Here is a 13,267-nt window from a genome sequence, read left to right on the forward strand (position 1 = left end):
ACCAGCCTTATTGTGAATAAGGGAAGGGTACCTTACTCTGTCCCCAGTCCCCCCAGTATCCTTCTGAATGTCACTGGGTTAATGTCTACAAAGATTCTTGCCTTACTGTACTCAGTCTTAATTGAAAGTTTAAAGCCACGGCCATCTAAGTGTAATTTGGATAATTTTTTTCCTGCTTTACTGTACAAGGTGAGCATAGTTAACTCTCTTACTCACTAGTCCCAGAAAGAATTCACATGGTATGTTCACAGCACGTGTCCACTGTAAAATCAAGCCTGCAGCTTTTACTATGCTTTCCCTGTGCCAGAGCTGGTATAGACAATCACCAGAGAGCTCTCAGCTGCCTTAGCAGTTATCTAATCCATAAAAAGAGTCCATCCAGACCTGTTTTTATTTCCTGTCCTCAAGCCACTGGCTAACAAGAAACTTCCCCCCATCTCGCAGAAGGGAGGCATGTTGATATCCTTTGCTCAGGACATATCAGAAACAATTGGAAACCGGAAAATAGTGAAAGAATCACTAAAGGATTTGGAATTGAAAAGCAGATTTGGTTGCTGTCATCTTTAAGCCAGAGCTGTCCTGTGTTTTTGGCATTCAACACAGCTTGACTTGGGACCTTTTCCTACTTCCTCGCATTGAAATCTTGGACAAGTTTTTGACCTTGGACAATTTTCTGACCTTGGACAAGTTATGTGACCTGTTTGGGCCCAGTGTCTGCATTTGATAAATTGGTGATCCTAACCTTTTCCTGCTTTCAGGGTTCTTACAGGATTAAATGTGAAGACATTTCATGATGTCTGACAATCATAGTTATTGACACTGACATATTATTTTGTATTTATCAGTGAGGATGCAAGAAGGCCTTATCACATAGTCTTATAATGACTTTTTTAAGATATTTTATTTCCTTTCCCTCTCAAGTAGCAGATTAGAACATTCCCTTTTTGAAGAGTGTTCTCATTTTGGCCCCCGCTTTTTGAACGTACTTATGATAGAATTAGATACTCAGGCAGGTGTGGTGTATCGTTTGAAGATGACATTATCATAGGTTCCTCAATAAATTTTGGTGGTAATTTGCCTTCTGTATCTGTAACTTTCTCTGAGGGACATCATGTTCTTTAGATTTCCACACTTGCAGTGAGAAAGCATTCAAAGTGGATAAAACAAGTCAACATGTCAGAAATTTACACCTTGTGAAATTTAAGGATTTCTTTTGAAATTTCTCCTTTGCGGTACAGAAAGATGAGTAGGCCTAGTTTACATGTAACAGAACCGTTCAACTTTTTGGTAATTCAGAAGAAAGACTTGATGGAATGTGAATTACTTGGTTCTTTTCTTATAATGATTCATGGGCAGAGGCAATACAATATGTTCTGTATCCAATTACAATGGCTTCTTTTCTGTGAACATTTTCCTTTTTGTTTTTGGTGTCTAGCCCTGCATACAGGCTGTAAAGAGGAGCAGCTTTGCGTCACCTACTAAGTGTTTAACTTTGTGCGCTATACTTTGCTTTGAGACTTAATATCCTTATCTGTCTACAGGCAGATAAGATATGCTGTCTTCAGAGCAATCGGAAGATCAAATGAGATGATGCATTGGTAACTTGGTCTAGCTTGTTAGGCTAGTAGTAGACTAAACATACTTGTTTGGTAATTATCTTTATTTTATAGGTGTTTCTATACCTATAGAAAGGAGGTCCAAACTCCCTTGTCCCCCTCCTCCCTTCCCTCTGCTCCTACTTCTCACATGTCACTTCCAACCGTACATACCTCCTGGACAATAGGAAGAAAGGCCCTTTCCCTGCTATTTATATCATAAAACACCTTCTGTTTCCTGCAGTCTCTGGAGACCCTGCAGGTTGACTTCAAACAACCATGCAACCAGTCAAAACTTCTTCCTCAGACACATCAACATCTTTCTGAAATAATATCTTCTTGCAGTCTGTGACTACTTGCTTCTCTCGCATTTTATTTTGGTCCAGATGCAGAGATTCTTAGACTCTCAGACAGATCCTTGATCCAACAGGCAAAACTAGTGTGTGGTATTCAAAGTCATGGCAGTGGTGACTTTTGGGGAGAGTGGTGGTTAAACATATGTGTTCACTTTAGGAAAATTAAGCCACTCAAGATTTCTGTATGTATAAAATATATTAATACAAATGTTTATTATTTTTTTAAAAGATACTTTTTTGCCTCTTTCTGCAGGTACCGTAATTCACATGTGTATTCACATACGCATTTTTGAAGGGCTATATTTCATTTTTAGTTGAGAAACTCTTCTGTGAAATTCAATGAGGAAGCATTTCTAAGCTTTTAAGATGAGGTGGATTAAAGTCTATTTATAAGCTCTTTGATCATAAACATATTTATATGGTGTGTAGTTTATCACAGGATACTGAATATAAACACGTTGCTACCTTTTTTACTCCTTTTTTACATAATTCTTATGTTTTGAAAACATGCCTTCATGCTTCTTTATCTTTCTCTGTATTGTCAGCGGTTATTTAGCTGAACGGTGAGAAGATAATTTATAAAATATATGATTCTAGAACTCGTGATACCGTTAGTTACACTTGGAATGCAATTTTTTGTTGGCTTGACTTTACATGCTTGCTTCTGCATGGCTTTGCTTTGTAAAGCTTACTCTGAATACCATGACAGCCAGAAATTAGCTGAGAAATGGGAAAGGACAATTTTTGCTATGGCTAGGGAACAAGAAGTAAATAATAGTTACCTTGGATTTTAAGTTTTTTCTCTTATAAGCAGCTCATGACCAGAAGAATACAGTTTAATTTACTTATTATTTTCTTCTAGATTGGAAGGAAGACTGATAAAGAGAAATAACGGGATTCAGGTAAATGGAATTAATTTCTTTATGTACCTTTTATGTTAAGTTTACATTTTTCGTGTTTTCCCATGAGAACAAAACAATTTTTGTGGTCAACTTGAATATATAAGGAATGTTTTGGGGATATAGATGTAATAGTCAAGTACATACTTATACCATTTAATTAATCTAGTTACACATGTATATTTAATAATCACATTTATATAAAACATAATATTACAATTAATACTTTTTTCCTACTTCAGAATAATTTTCTTCCAACTCTTTATATACATATTTGATGTCAGTGTCTTCATTATTGGAGTCACATTTTTGAAGCATCCAATACCATTTGCCAAGCATGTTATCATTTTAGTTGTTTGTGATACAGCACTTTTGGAATTCATGTATGGTGCTATAATTGGAAATTTTATTCCAAGCCACAAGAAAGTATTTGCATAATGTTAGAATAGTTGCTATTTTCACTCTTTCTGTGTAGATGAACATAGGAGATCTCCGCTGTGTAACAGTTTGTAGATTTGCCTTGTTAAATATTCTTTCCTTCCTTTCTTCCTTCCTCCCTCCCTTCCTTCCATCCATTTATTCATTTATTTTATTTATTTTGAGATAATTGCATGTACATCGTTTAAAATTAAACTAGTACTGTAACAGCCGTTCCCTGTTCTTCTTATACTCCCATTACTCCTTTACCCAAAGATGGTACTTTTCAACTCTTTTAGTTATATTTTCTGATATCCACCTACGTATTTCTAAATAGCCCACTGTGTGCATTTCTTGATTTCTTTTAACATTTTAGATATACACATTGATTTCCTGCTGAGGATTTACCTCTCATACACAACGCTTTACCCACAGTACACATCTAGTCTTCCTGTCTCTTGCAGTCATGTTACAGTCTATGGTTAAATACATATTTAATGTTTGCTTTATTATGACTATATCTTGTTTATGACTGAGCTTTGTGAGACTTATATTAAAATGTCTCAGGCCATTCTGCTTTCTAGTTGGTTGTATGTGAGCTATTTTATTTCTCTGGAAAATGTTTGACTCTTTTCTTTATCCCCAGAATTCTGAACTTTCATATTGGAACATATGTCTTATGGCTTGTTGATTTTCATGCTCCTTTCAATTCAGAAACTCATGTCCTCTAATTTGGAAATTTTTCTTATACTATTTCTTTGATAATTTTCCTTTTCCTCCACCCTTTTCTCTGTTTTCTGTCAGTTTGTTAGTTGGATATTTGGACCTACTGGTTTGATTCTCTAATTTTTTAACATCTATTTCTTAGCTATTTTCTAACTTTCTGTGTTTTTCTTTTCTTCTGAGAGGTTTTCTTAGTATTTTTTGAACTTCTAATTTCTGCCAGCATATTTTTAATTTCAAATTTAATTTTTTATTGGCCTTTGAATATTTCTTTAAAAAAATGGGAACCTGTTCTTATTTCATGGATACAGTATTTTCTCTTTTCCCTTGAGAATATGAATTGAATTATTTTGCAGTTTCTGTCTGCTTTTTGAACTTTTCTTTTTCCTCTGTTTCTCCTTTTTATCAACTTGTTTTGGCCCCTGATTTTATTTTATTTTGTTTTTAAAGATTTTTGGGGGGCTTCCCTGGTGGCGCAGTGGTTGAGAGTCCACCTGCCGATGCAGGGGACGCGGGTTCGATCCCTCATCTGGGAAGATCCCACATGCCACGGAGCACCTAAGTCCGTGAGCCACAACTACTGAGCCCGCGAGCCACAGCTACTGAAGCCCGTGAGCCTAGAGCCCGTGCTCCGCAGCAAGAGAAGCCACCACAATGAGAAGCCCGCGCACGGCAACGAAGACTAGCCCCTGCTCGCTGCAACTAGAGAAGGCCCAAGCACAGCAACGAAGACCCCACGCAGCCAAAAATAAATAAATTAATTTATTAAAAAAATTTTTTTGATGAGGACCATTTTTAAAGTCTTTATTGAATTTGTTACAATATTGCTTCTGTTTTATGTTTTGGTTTTTTGGCTGCGAGGCAGGTGGGATCTTAGCTCCTGGACCAGGGATCGAACCCACACCCCCTACTTTGTAAGGTGAAATCTTAACCAGTTGACCGCCATGGAAGTCCCTTGGCCCCTGATTTTAATGTTAGAGGTTTTTCTCAAATTAATGGTGACACTTTAGTTGTCTGTTCATATTTGGGAGTGAGACTATAAAAAGTGGACTGGAAATTTGTTTACCTAGTGGACTTCACTATAGGCTTTTTGGACAGGAACCTGGACGTGTGAGTTGCTGTCTCCAAGACATCAGAATCTACAAATCTTTTTTCTTGGATCTTCCAGTTTCTCCAAAACAGAATCCTCTGTTCACCATTTTGTGGGGTAAAAGCTGGCCTGTGAGGATTTGCGGGAGCCATGTTGGGGGAGGGGGCCAGACGTCTCACCATCCAAGCCTGTAATGCTGACTTCTCGATGCCTCTATTTCAACCTTATCTGATGTCTCTGAGTCTGAAGTCTTGCTGTATGGTTTTCTCCGGAGAGTAAACTGCTTCCTCTTATGGAAGTAAGGATGGTTAGGCTGACTTTACTAGTTGGGGAGAAGATCTGGAGTTCTAACTCCTTTTTGGTTGTTGTTTACATCAACACAAATGTATTACCTTGCAGTTCTGTAAGTCAGAAGTCTGACATGGGTCTTACTGGGCTAAAGTCAGGGTTGTCCGCAGGACTGCCTTCCTTCCTAGAGGAGAATCCATTCCCTTGCTTTTCCCAGCTGCATTCCTTGGCTCTCTGTCCCCCTCCTCCCTTTTAAAGGAGCAACAGCAGGTCAAATACATCTCATGTTGCATTTCTTTGACCTCCTGTCTGCTTACCTCTTTCACTTTTAAGGACCCTTATGATTACATTGAATCTGTCTAGATAATCCAGGATAATCTCCTTAATTTTTTTACTGTGGTTAAAAACACAATATAAAATTTACCACCTTAACCTTTTAAGTGTATAATATAGTAGTATTAACTATATTCAGATTGTTATGCAGCAGGTCTCTGAAACTTTTTCTTCTTGCAAAACTGAAACTACACCCACTGGACAACTCTCCTCTTTCCCCTGCCCCAGCCTCTGGTAAACACTTCTATTTTCTAAGAGTTTGACTACTTCAGATGCCTCATATAAGTAGAATCTTCTAGTATTTACTTTTGTGATTGGCTTATTTTACTTAGTGTAATGTCCTCAATCAAGGTTCATCCATGTTGTAGCATATGATGGGATTTCCCTTTTTTTTTTTTAAAGAGTAACTAATATTCCATTATATGTATATGCCACATCTTCTTTATCCATTCATCTGTTGATGGACATTTAGGTTGCTCTCACCTCTTGGCTACTGTGAATAATGCTGCAGTGAAGATGGTTGTGCAAATACCTCTTTGAGATCCTGCTTTCAATTCCAGGCAAGGGTTAATACACCCAGAAGTGGAATTGTCGGATCATGGGGTAGTTCTATTTTTTAACTTTTTGTAGAACCTTCATGCTGTTTTCCATGGAGTGGCTGCACCATTTTACATTCCCACCAACAGTGCACAAGGGTTCCCTTTTCTCCACGCCAACACTTGTTGTTTTGGTTTTTGAGAGTGGTCATCCTCACAACTGTGAGACGGTATCTCATTTGGTTTTGATTTTCATTTCCCTGATGATTAATGATGTTGAGGATACTTTCATATGCTTGTTGACCATCTGTACATCTTCTTTGGAGAAGTGTCTATTCAAGTTTTTTAACTGGGTTATTTGGTTTTTAGTGTTGAGTTGTAGAAATTCTTTATATATTCTGGATATTAATCCCTTATAATATGTATAGTTTACAAATATTTTCTTCTATTTCATAGGTTGCCTTTCCACTCTGATTGTTTCCTTTGCTGCACAGAAGTTCTAAAGTTTGATACAGTCTCATTTGTCTATTTTTAAAGCTTTTGTTGCCTAAGCTTTTGGTGTCATAGCCAAGAAATCGTTGCCAAATCCAGTGTCATGAAGCTTTCCCCCTATGTTTTCTTCTAGGAGGTTTATAGTTTCAGGTCTTACATTTAGGTTTTTAATCCATTTTGAGTTAAGTTTTATATATGGTATAAGGCAAGGGTCTAACTGCATTTTGTACAGACTTTAGTCAGTCTCCCTCTTCTCAGCTCCTTGCTGTCTTCTCCCAGGAACCAGAAGCTGCATGTCCTGAGCCTTTCTGGAGCATTCGGCTGGATTTTCGTTTGCTTCTCAAGCTTCGTTTGCTTCTCTTTCGTTTGCTTGCCTGTTCTGCTCTGCTCTGTTCTGCTCAGCAGTCATCTCTGCCTTCAGCTTCCAAAATGCCATTGATGTCTGTTGTCTTCACTAATATACTTTTCTGTTCTTTTTGTCCTTATGGATTTATATCTTTTGTCCTCTTTGCTATAATTTTAATGGGGTTGAGAAGGAAGTAGAGATAAACAGACCTATTCCATTGGGCATCCATAATCCCCAAATCCATATTGCTTTTTAAAATGATATTTAAAAAACTTTTAAAAAATGATACCTCATATTTGCTATTGTTAGATCCTACCACTGAAAATAATTGTTCAGTCTATTTCTTTGCTTCTCTTTGTTAACCAATTTCTGTCAAGGGACCTATAAGCATCCAAAGCTAGCATTAATTAAAGTTATTTTCCCAAACATTATTTTATTATTCAAAAAAACCAGATTTTTGTTTGTAATATGAGACAGTGAGGTCTTGAATATAAGGTGACACCCTATTTCCTGAGTTATACTTTTTTTAGGTGGGCGGAACCCTTGATTTATCTTTAGGTATATGCACTGTATGTTGGTATCATCAAAAGATGATGTTCTTTTATATAAATATATTTTACTCTGAAGCTTTTTTAAAAAACTTAATTAATTTATATTTGGCTGCGTTGGGTCTTCGTTGCTGCATTCGGGTTTTCTCTAGTTGTGGCGAGCAGGGCTACTCTTCATTGCGGTGCGTGGGCTTCTCATTGCAGTGGCTTCTCTTGTGGAGCACGGGCTCTAGGTGTGGGCTTCAGTAGTTGTGGCTCGTGGGCTCAGTAGTTGTGGCACATGAGCTTAGTTGCTCCGCGGCCTGTGGGATCTTCCCAGACTAGGGCTCGAACCTGTGTCCCCTGCATTGGCAGGTGGATTCTTAACCACTGCGCCACCAGGGAAGCCCACTCTGAAGCTTTAATTGAACACTTTTAAGCTAATGTAATGGCAAGAGAGTCCTTTTTGTTTGTTTTTAGTTTGTGACAGTGGCTTTCTATTGACTGTGTTTGATTATTTACAAGGATAGTGCTATTTCTTACAGATAGGATAAAGATTGGTTAAAATGGGAGATTGCTTGGTATGACTAGGTCCTTAGGGACTATCAAGAGTAGTTTTTTATTCCAAGAATTGTTTCCTCACAAAGTTTAGCCTGTTAGTTGTCTTAAGATAGGAACCCAGTTTGGTCCATGCAAATCCCTAGGATTTTTATCCTGGGGTCCATGGATGGGCTTCAAAGAGTTGAAGATCCTCCTGAAATTTGAGTGGTAGTAGAATAGGCTTAGCTATCATCAGATATTCAATGATGAGGGGTTTGTGTGATCCTGAAAAGAGTTGAGAACCCACTTCTAATAGATTATTATAAAGAAGAAAATAGAATGTTGCTGATTAAAAGAAACACGATCAAAATGAAATGCCACCTTGCTAGATGCCATTAGATTCCACATTCTTTCACAGGTAACTACAAATGACCGTAAATAGGGACTAAATGAACAACTTTCTTTGTTCTTTGTCAGATGCAAAACATTATCTCTATCTTCCTGGTTATGCACACACCCATTTACACACGTATAACTATGAAAGGTATCATTCGTGAGGGTAATGTTTTAGCCTAGAGAAATGACCACCTTTTTATCAGTCAACTTGTAAAGAGGGTAACTTAGGAGTTACCCTTTGTTTTCATAGTGAAACTGCTATACTTTATTTGTGAACATCAGTTATTTGTTGAGAATTAAAGATAGTAGATAAACATACAAAAGGAGAGATACCTGTATGTGATAGAGGGTTACAGACTTTTGTTTTCAGTTAAGAAAAGATGGGATAAGTTTATGTTATGTATACTTTACGACAATTTTTATTAAAAGATCGAGGAAAGAAAGAAAGAAAAAAAAGGAAAAAGATGGGGGTGACAAAAGATGGGGTGGGAGGTGGGGAAAGTCAGTTGTGAATTTTTGTTTCCAGTCTAATGCTTGAAAACTTAAATGCTTTTCTTTATAGTGAGGTGTCCTGGATTGATAAGGTCAATTTCAATGTAGGAATTTCATGATTCCATTTTCAAAGTGGTTAAGCTTAAATTGCTCTTCTATTCTAGGTACACCATTGAGTTCTTTGGGATGCACAGAAGTGTCTGGATGGGAAGCTTATGAAATAGAAGACAAGACCCTGCCTCAGGAAGTGTACATGAGAATAAGTTTAAAGGAATCCAGCGATAAATGCAAAACAGTAGCTGTTGGAGGTATGTCATGACTTAGAGCTTGGATTGAACCTGGTGTGGCACACTCTGTACTAAGTCAAGTTGAGCCATTCTCTGGGAACCTTCTTAGAGCAGAACCTCACCCTCTGGCCTCAAATACAGTAGTGGCTATTGTTCTCTGAACTTGACTGTGTAATGGGATGTCACTCTTAACTCTTTCTTAAGCAACTCTTGACTCAGCCCTTCTAGAGTCCTTCCTATTGCCTGGCAGACAATAAAGATGACAGTAAAAAGGCAACATTTGACTATGGACAAATGAAAGCCATAATAAATTTCTAGCCGGATACCTCACTGCCTTCTCTTCTGGGAATGGGACAGTCAGTATCAAAGCTCAATGAATGTGTGTCCTTTGAATCAGCTGTTACTTACTGGCTTTTCTCTACCCTGTTTGACATCAAGGCCATATCTGAGTCTGACTGGGTGATAGCTGCATCTGATTCACTGGTTCCCTGTTAGTCATTGAATTTGACCTGCTTGTCTCCTTGACCCCTCAAGTTACAGTGTTAAGTGGTTACTTCATTTTCTTGCTTAGAGCGATAATTCTTTACTCCTCAACCAACTTTATCATCAAGGTCAGGGTAATGCATTATTTCACATCCTTCGACCTTCAGTGATGTATGGCTTTTGATGCACTGGCTCCTTTTTTATGGCATAGCCTATGCCATGTTGTGTGTCATCTTGATCCTTTAGGGGTTCTTTTTCCCAATCTACCAATATAGAACACTTTAAATATACCCTGTGCCAAGTAGTGTATATCTTCGATCATCATACCATCATGAGAACATTAAACAAGTCCCACTTTCTAGATGAGAATGCTGAGGTTCCAAGTGGTTAAATAACTGGCCTACTATTTCTCAGAGAGTAAATGGCAGAAATGGGATTTATAGCATTTAATTAGCATATTAAAATCAAGTATTTTATAATTTTACTGAGAGTATATTATCGGTATGTGACATTATTAAAATATGCCCTCTTTCTAACATACGCTCTGGGGCTTCCCTGGTGGCACAGTAGTTGAGAGCCTGCCTGCCAATGCAGGGGACACGGGTTCGAGCCCTGGTCTGGGAAGATCCCACATGCTGCGGAGCAACTAGGCCCGTAAGCCACAACTACTGAGCCTGCGCGTCCGGAGCCTGTGCTCCACAACGGGAGAGGCCACAACAGTGAGAGGCCTGCGTACCACAAAAAAATAAAAAATATATAAATAAATAAATAAATAAATAAATAAATAAATAAATAAATAAATAAATAACATACGCTCTGACGTCTTTGTTGATACATTCTGAATTGATTATGAAGGCAGTATAGGAAGTGTGAGTGGACTTTGATGTTTCTGATACAATCCTGTTGTGTCTGTGACATTTGTACCAGTACCCAGATCCTTTCAATATAGTTAGTGAAGATGATAAAGACAAGGAATGATGAAATTTTGCTAGAAATCTTCTCATGTATTTCACAAATTTGTTTCAGAGCCTGAATCCTTTAAAATGTAGGACATGTATTCGAGTGCTTAGTCTTGGTTCAAGTGGTCACTTTCAGTATGTATAGCTGGGAAGTTTCCCTGAAGGATGTGAGTTTTAAGTTTAAGTGAGTTTAGGAATAAATCGTATCCACTTTTTTTTTTGTCCCCAATAGTGGGCAACATGAGTTGAAAATCTGTGTATTTAGATTTCTGAAATATTTTTATTAAATTAGCAGAGGCTATATATACTGATAAGTATTTTAAATCCTCACTAAAATCCTGGGAGGTTGGTGTGGTAACCTTCTTTGAAAGATGAATAACCTGAGGCTTGTGACATTATGAAACTTGCCCAAGCCCGTGCAGTTAGAGAATGGTAGAGCCAGAACTTGAACCTAGATTTGTCTGATTTCACGGACTGTGCTTTGAACAATTACGTTGCCTCACTGATTAGATGGTGGTGACATTTAGATTGCAAATGTGGCCAAGGATTTTTTCCTGCTTTACATTAATACAAAGGCAGTCTTAAAACAAACAGTTAAATAAGCCTCACCCTCACAGAAGCAGAGGCTTCTAGATAGCCTGGTGTTGTCACTGATGGGGTTGCATCCAAACAGTGACAATTCTGTTATGATGGACTGAGAACTGGGAGGTGTGCCTTCCCGGCTGTGTGTCCTTTCCCACACTGAGCCTAGTATGCTGCCGGGAGCAGTTAGGCTTAGCTCACCTGAGCTGTTGGTGAGCAGCTGTTCCTTCCAAAGCAGTTGTGGCTGGAGTTTGGCTACAGAATCACACAGCTCTTGCATTTGTATATGAGTCTCAAAATTTATGAAATATACAAACCTTAGAACTTCAGGTTTATTGTACCAATTTTACTAAAAGTAAAAAATTTTTTGATTTTAAATTTACTTTTTTCCTAATTCTAAACAGAAAATTTGATGAGCATTAACAAGTTCAAACAACAAAATACAAACCACCACTCAGAGGTAGCTGCTGGTAATATTTTGGTGTGGATGCTGCCAGTTTTTTTTCTTACAACTACGTATACCTTGTAAAAAGTACAAAATTAGGATTATAGTGTTCTAGATCTTTTTTTACTCAGTATAACTTCAGCGTTTTCCCCCTGTTTTTAAGTTTTCTTTTACAACATGCTAAAAAGTGGCTACAAAGTGTTCCATGTGGGTAATAACATAAGTTATTCCATCTTATTATTAGGTAGACCTAATCCTCATTCAGTTCAGTTAGTACCCCTCCAGATTAGGCCACAGTGGTAGGACAGAAGTATTAAAATAAACAAGAACTCCATAATTGCCACTAGTTTTTATATATCTTATAAAATAACTAATGAGGGTTAAGATATGATGAGAAAACCCAGATCACTTCCTCTGTCACATTATACAGTGAACCTGACTTGTAAATTTCCCAGTACAAATGCATGAAGGGAGTACTGGAAATTCCCTTTAGGCTTGTAAATTTTGAAACCTCCTTTTTCTTTTATTGAGGTAACCCATCTATGACAAGTAACTTCAGTTTTCCTGTGGTTAGAAGAAACTTCTCAAATTCTTATTTGCAGATAGTTTGGCCCTACTAGTTCCGTAATGTACTTGATGCTTCATGTACTAGTTAACTAAGCATTTTTTCCCCTCTTTTTTTTCGCAAGGAACCCCAGGCCTCATGAGTGATGCTGCTTTACAATTCTTAGAAACATTCACCATGCAGTACAAATATGGCTTCTCCTGAACTGAAGTTCTGTGCTCCTAGGGGGTCAGAGTTCTCAAATGGTGATTACAGCTGAGATGGGTCAACATTTAATAGATGCATTCTACTTAGTCTGACATGAAGCTGGGTCTATAATGTATTGTTCCTTTTTATTCTTCTCTAAAGGCATCACTGTTAAGTTAAATTACCATCATTATCATTATATCATCATCCTCACCAGGCCAGTGCTTTTCAGACATGGTTCCTTATTGCCCTTGAAATTCCAACATACCTGGGAGTGGGTTACAGGTGAGGGAGGAGGGCAAGGCCTTTGACCACCTTCTTGTCTCATCGACCGACAGCTCTGCTTTTATATGTTTTATATAGTGAACTTCCACAGAGTTTTGTTTAAAGAAAGTTTTGTTTACTTCCTTAAGGAAGGAAAGACTGCGAATCACTGTGGCGTAGTGAACCTACAGGAGGATGAAAAAGAGAAAGAAGATAGATGTTTGCACAGTATTACTTCCAGTGTTCATTATGCCTGTAATTCTCCTGCAGGGACACAATCCCTCTTGGGTTTGGAACTTAACCATAGGCCCTCCAGTTGGAATTCCCATAGACAGACCTGCTTTTAGGGCAGTGGTTTCCCTAGAGGTGCCTCAGAAGTTCTAAGGTTAGGAGAGATGGAGTGATAGCCTTACAGTCCTTGGTGGTAGAAAGTAACTTTTGGTGATGGGGTCAGTGAATGGCACTA

At 38.0% G+C, this 13,267-nt stretch overlaps 1 protein-coding gene across 6 annotated transcripts in view; it reads left to right on the forward strand.

The window, feature by feature from the left end:
* The window catches only part of SGMS1 (sphingomyelin synthase 1), a 292,102-nt gene that overhangs the window by 135,779 nt on the left and 143,056 nt on the right, over nt 1-13,267 (forward strand). For all 6 annotated transcript variants that reach the window (XM_081223542.1, XM_081223545.1, XM_081223543.1 and 3 more), the window contains 2 exons: nt 2,814-2,853; nt 9,195-9,338. The gene's annotated coding sequence lies outside the window, so the exon portion shown is untranslated. The remainder of the gene's footprint in view (nt 1-2,813; nt 2,854-9,194; nt 9,339-13,267) is intronic.

This window comes from Mesoplodon bidens (assembly GCF_964165515.1).
Source record: "Mesoplodon bidens genome assembly, chromosome: 1".
Taxonomy (NCBI): domain Eukaryota; kingdom Metazoa; phylum Chordata; class Mammalia; order Artiodactyla; family Ziphiidae; genus Mesoplodon; species Mesoplodon bidens.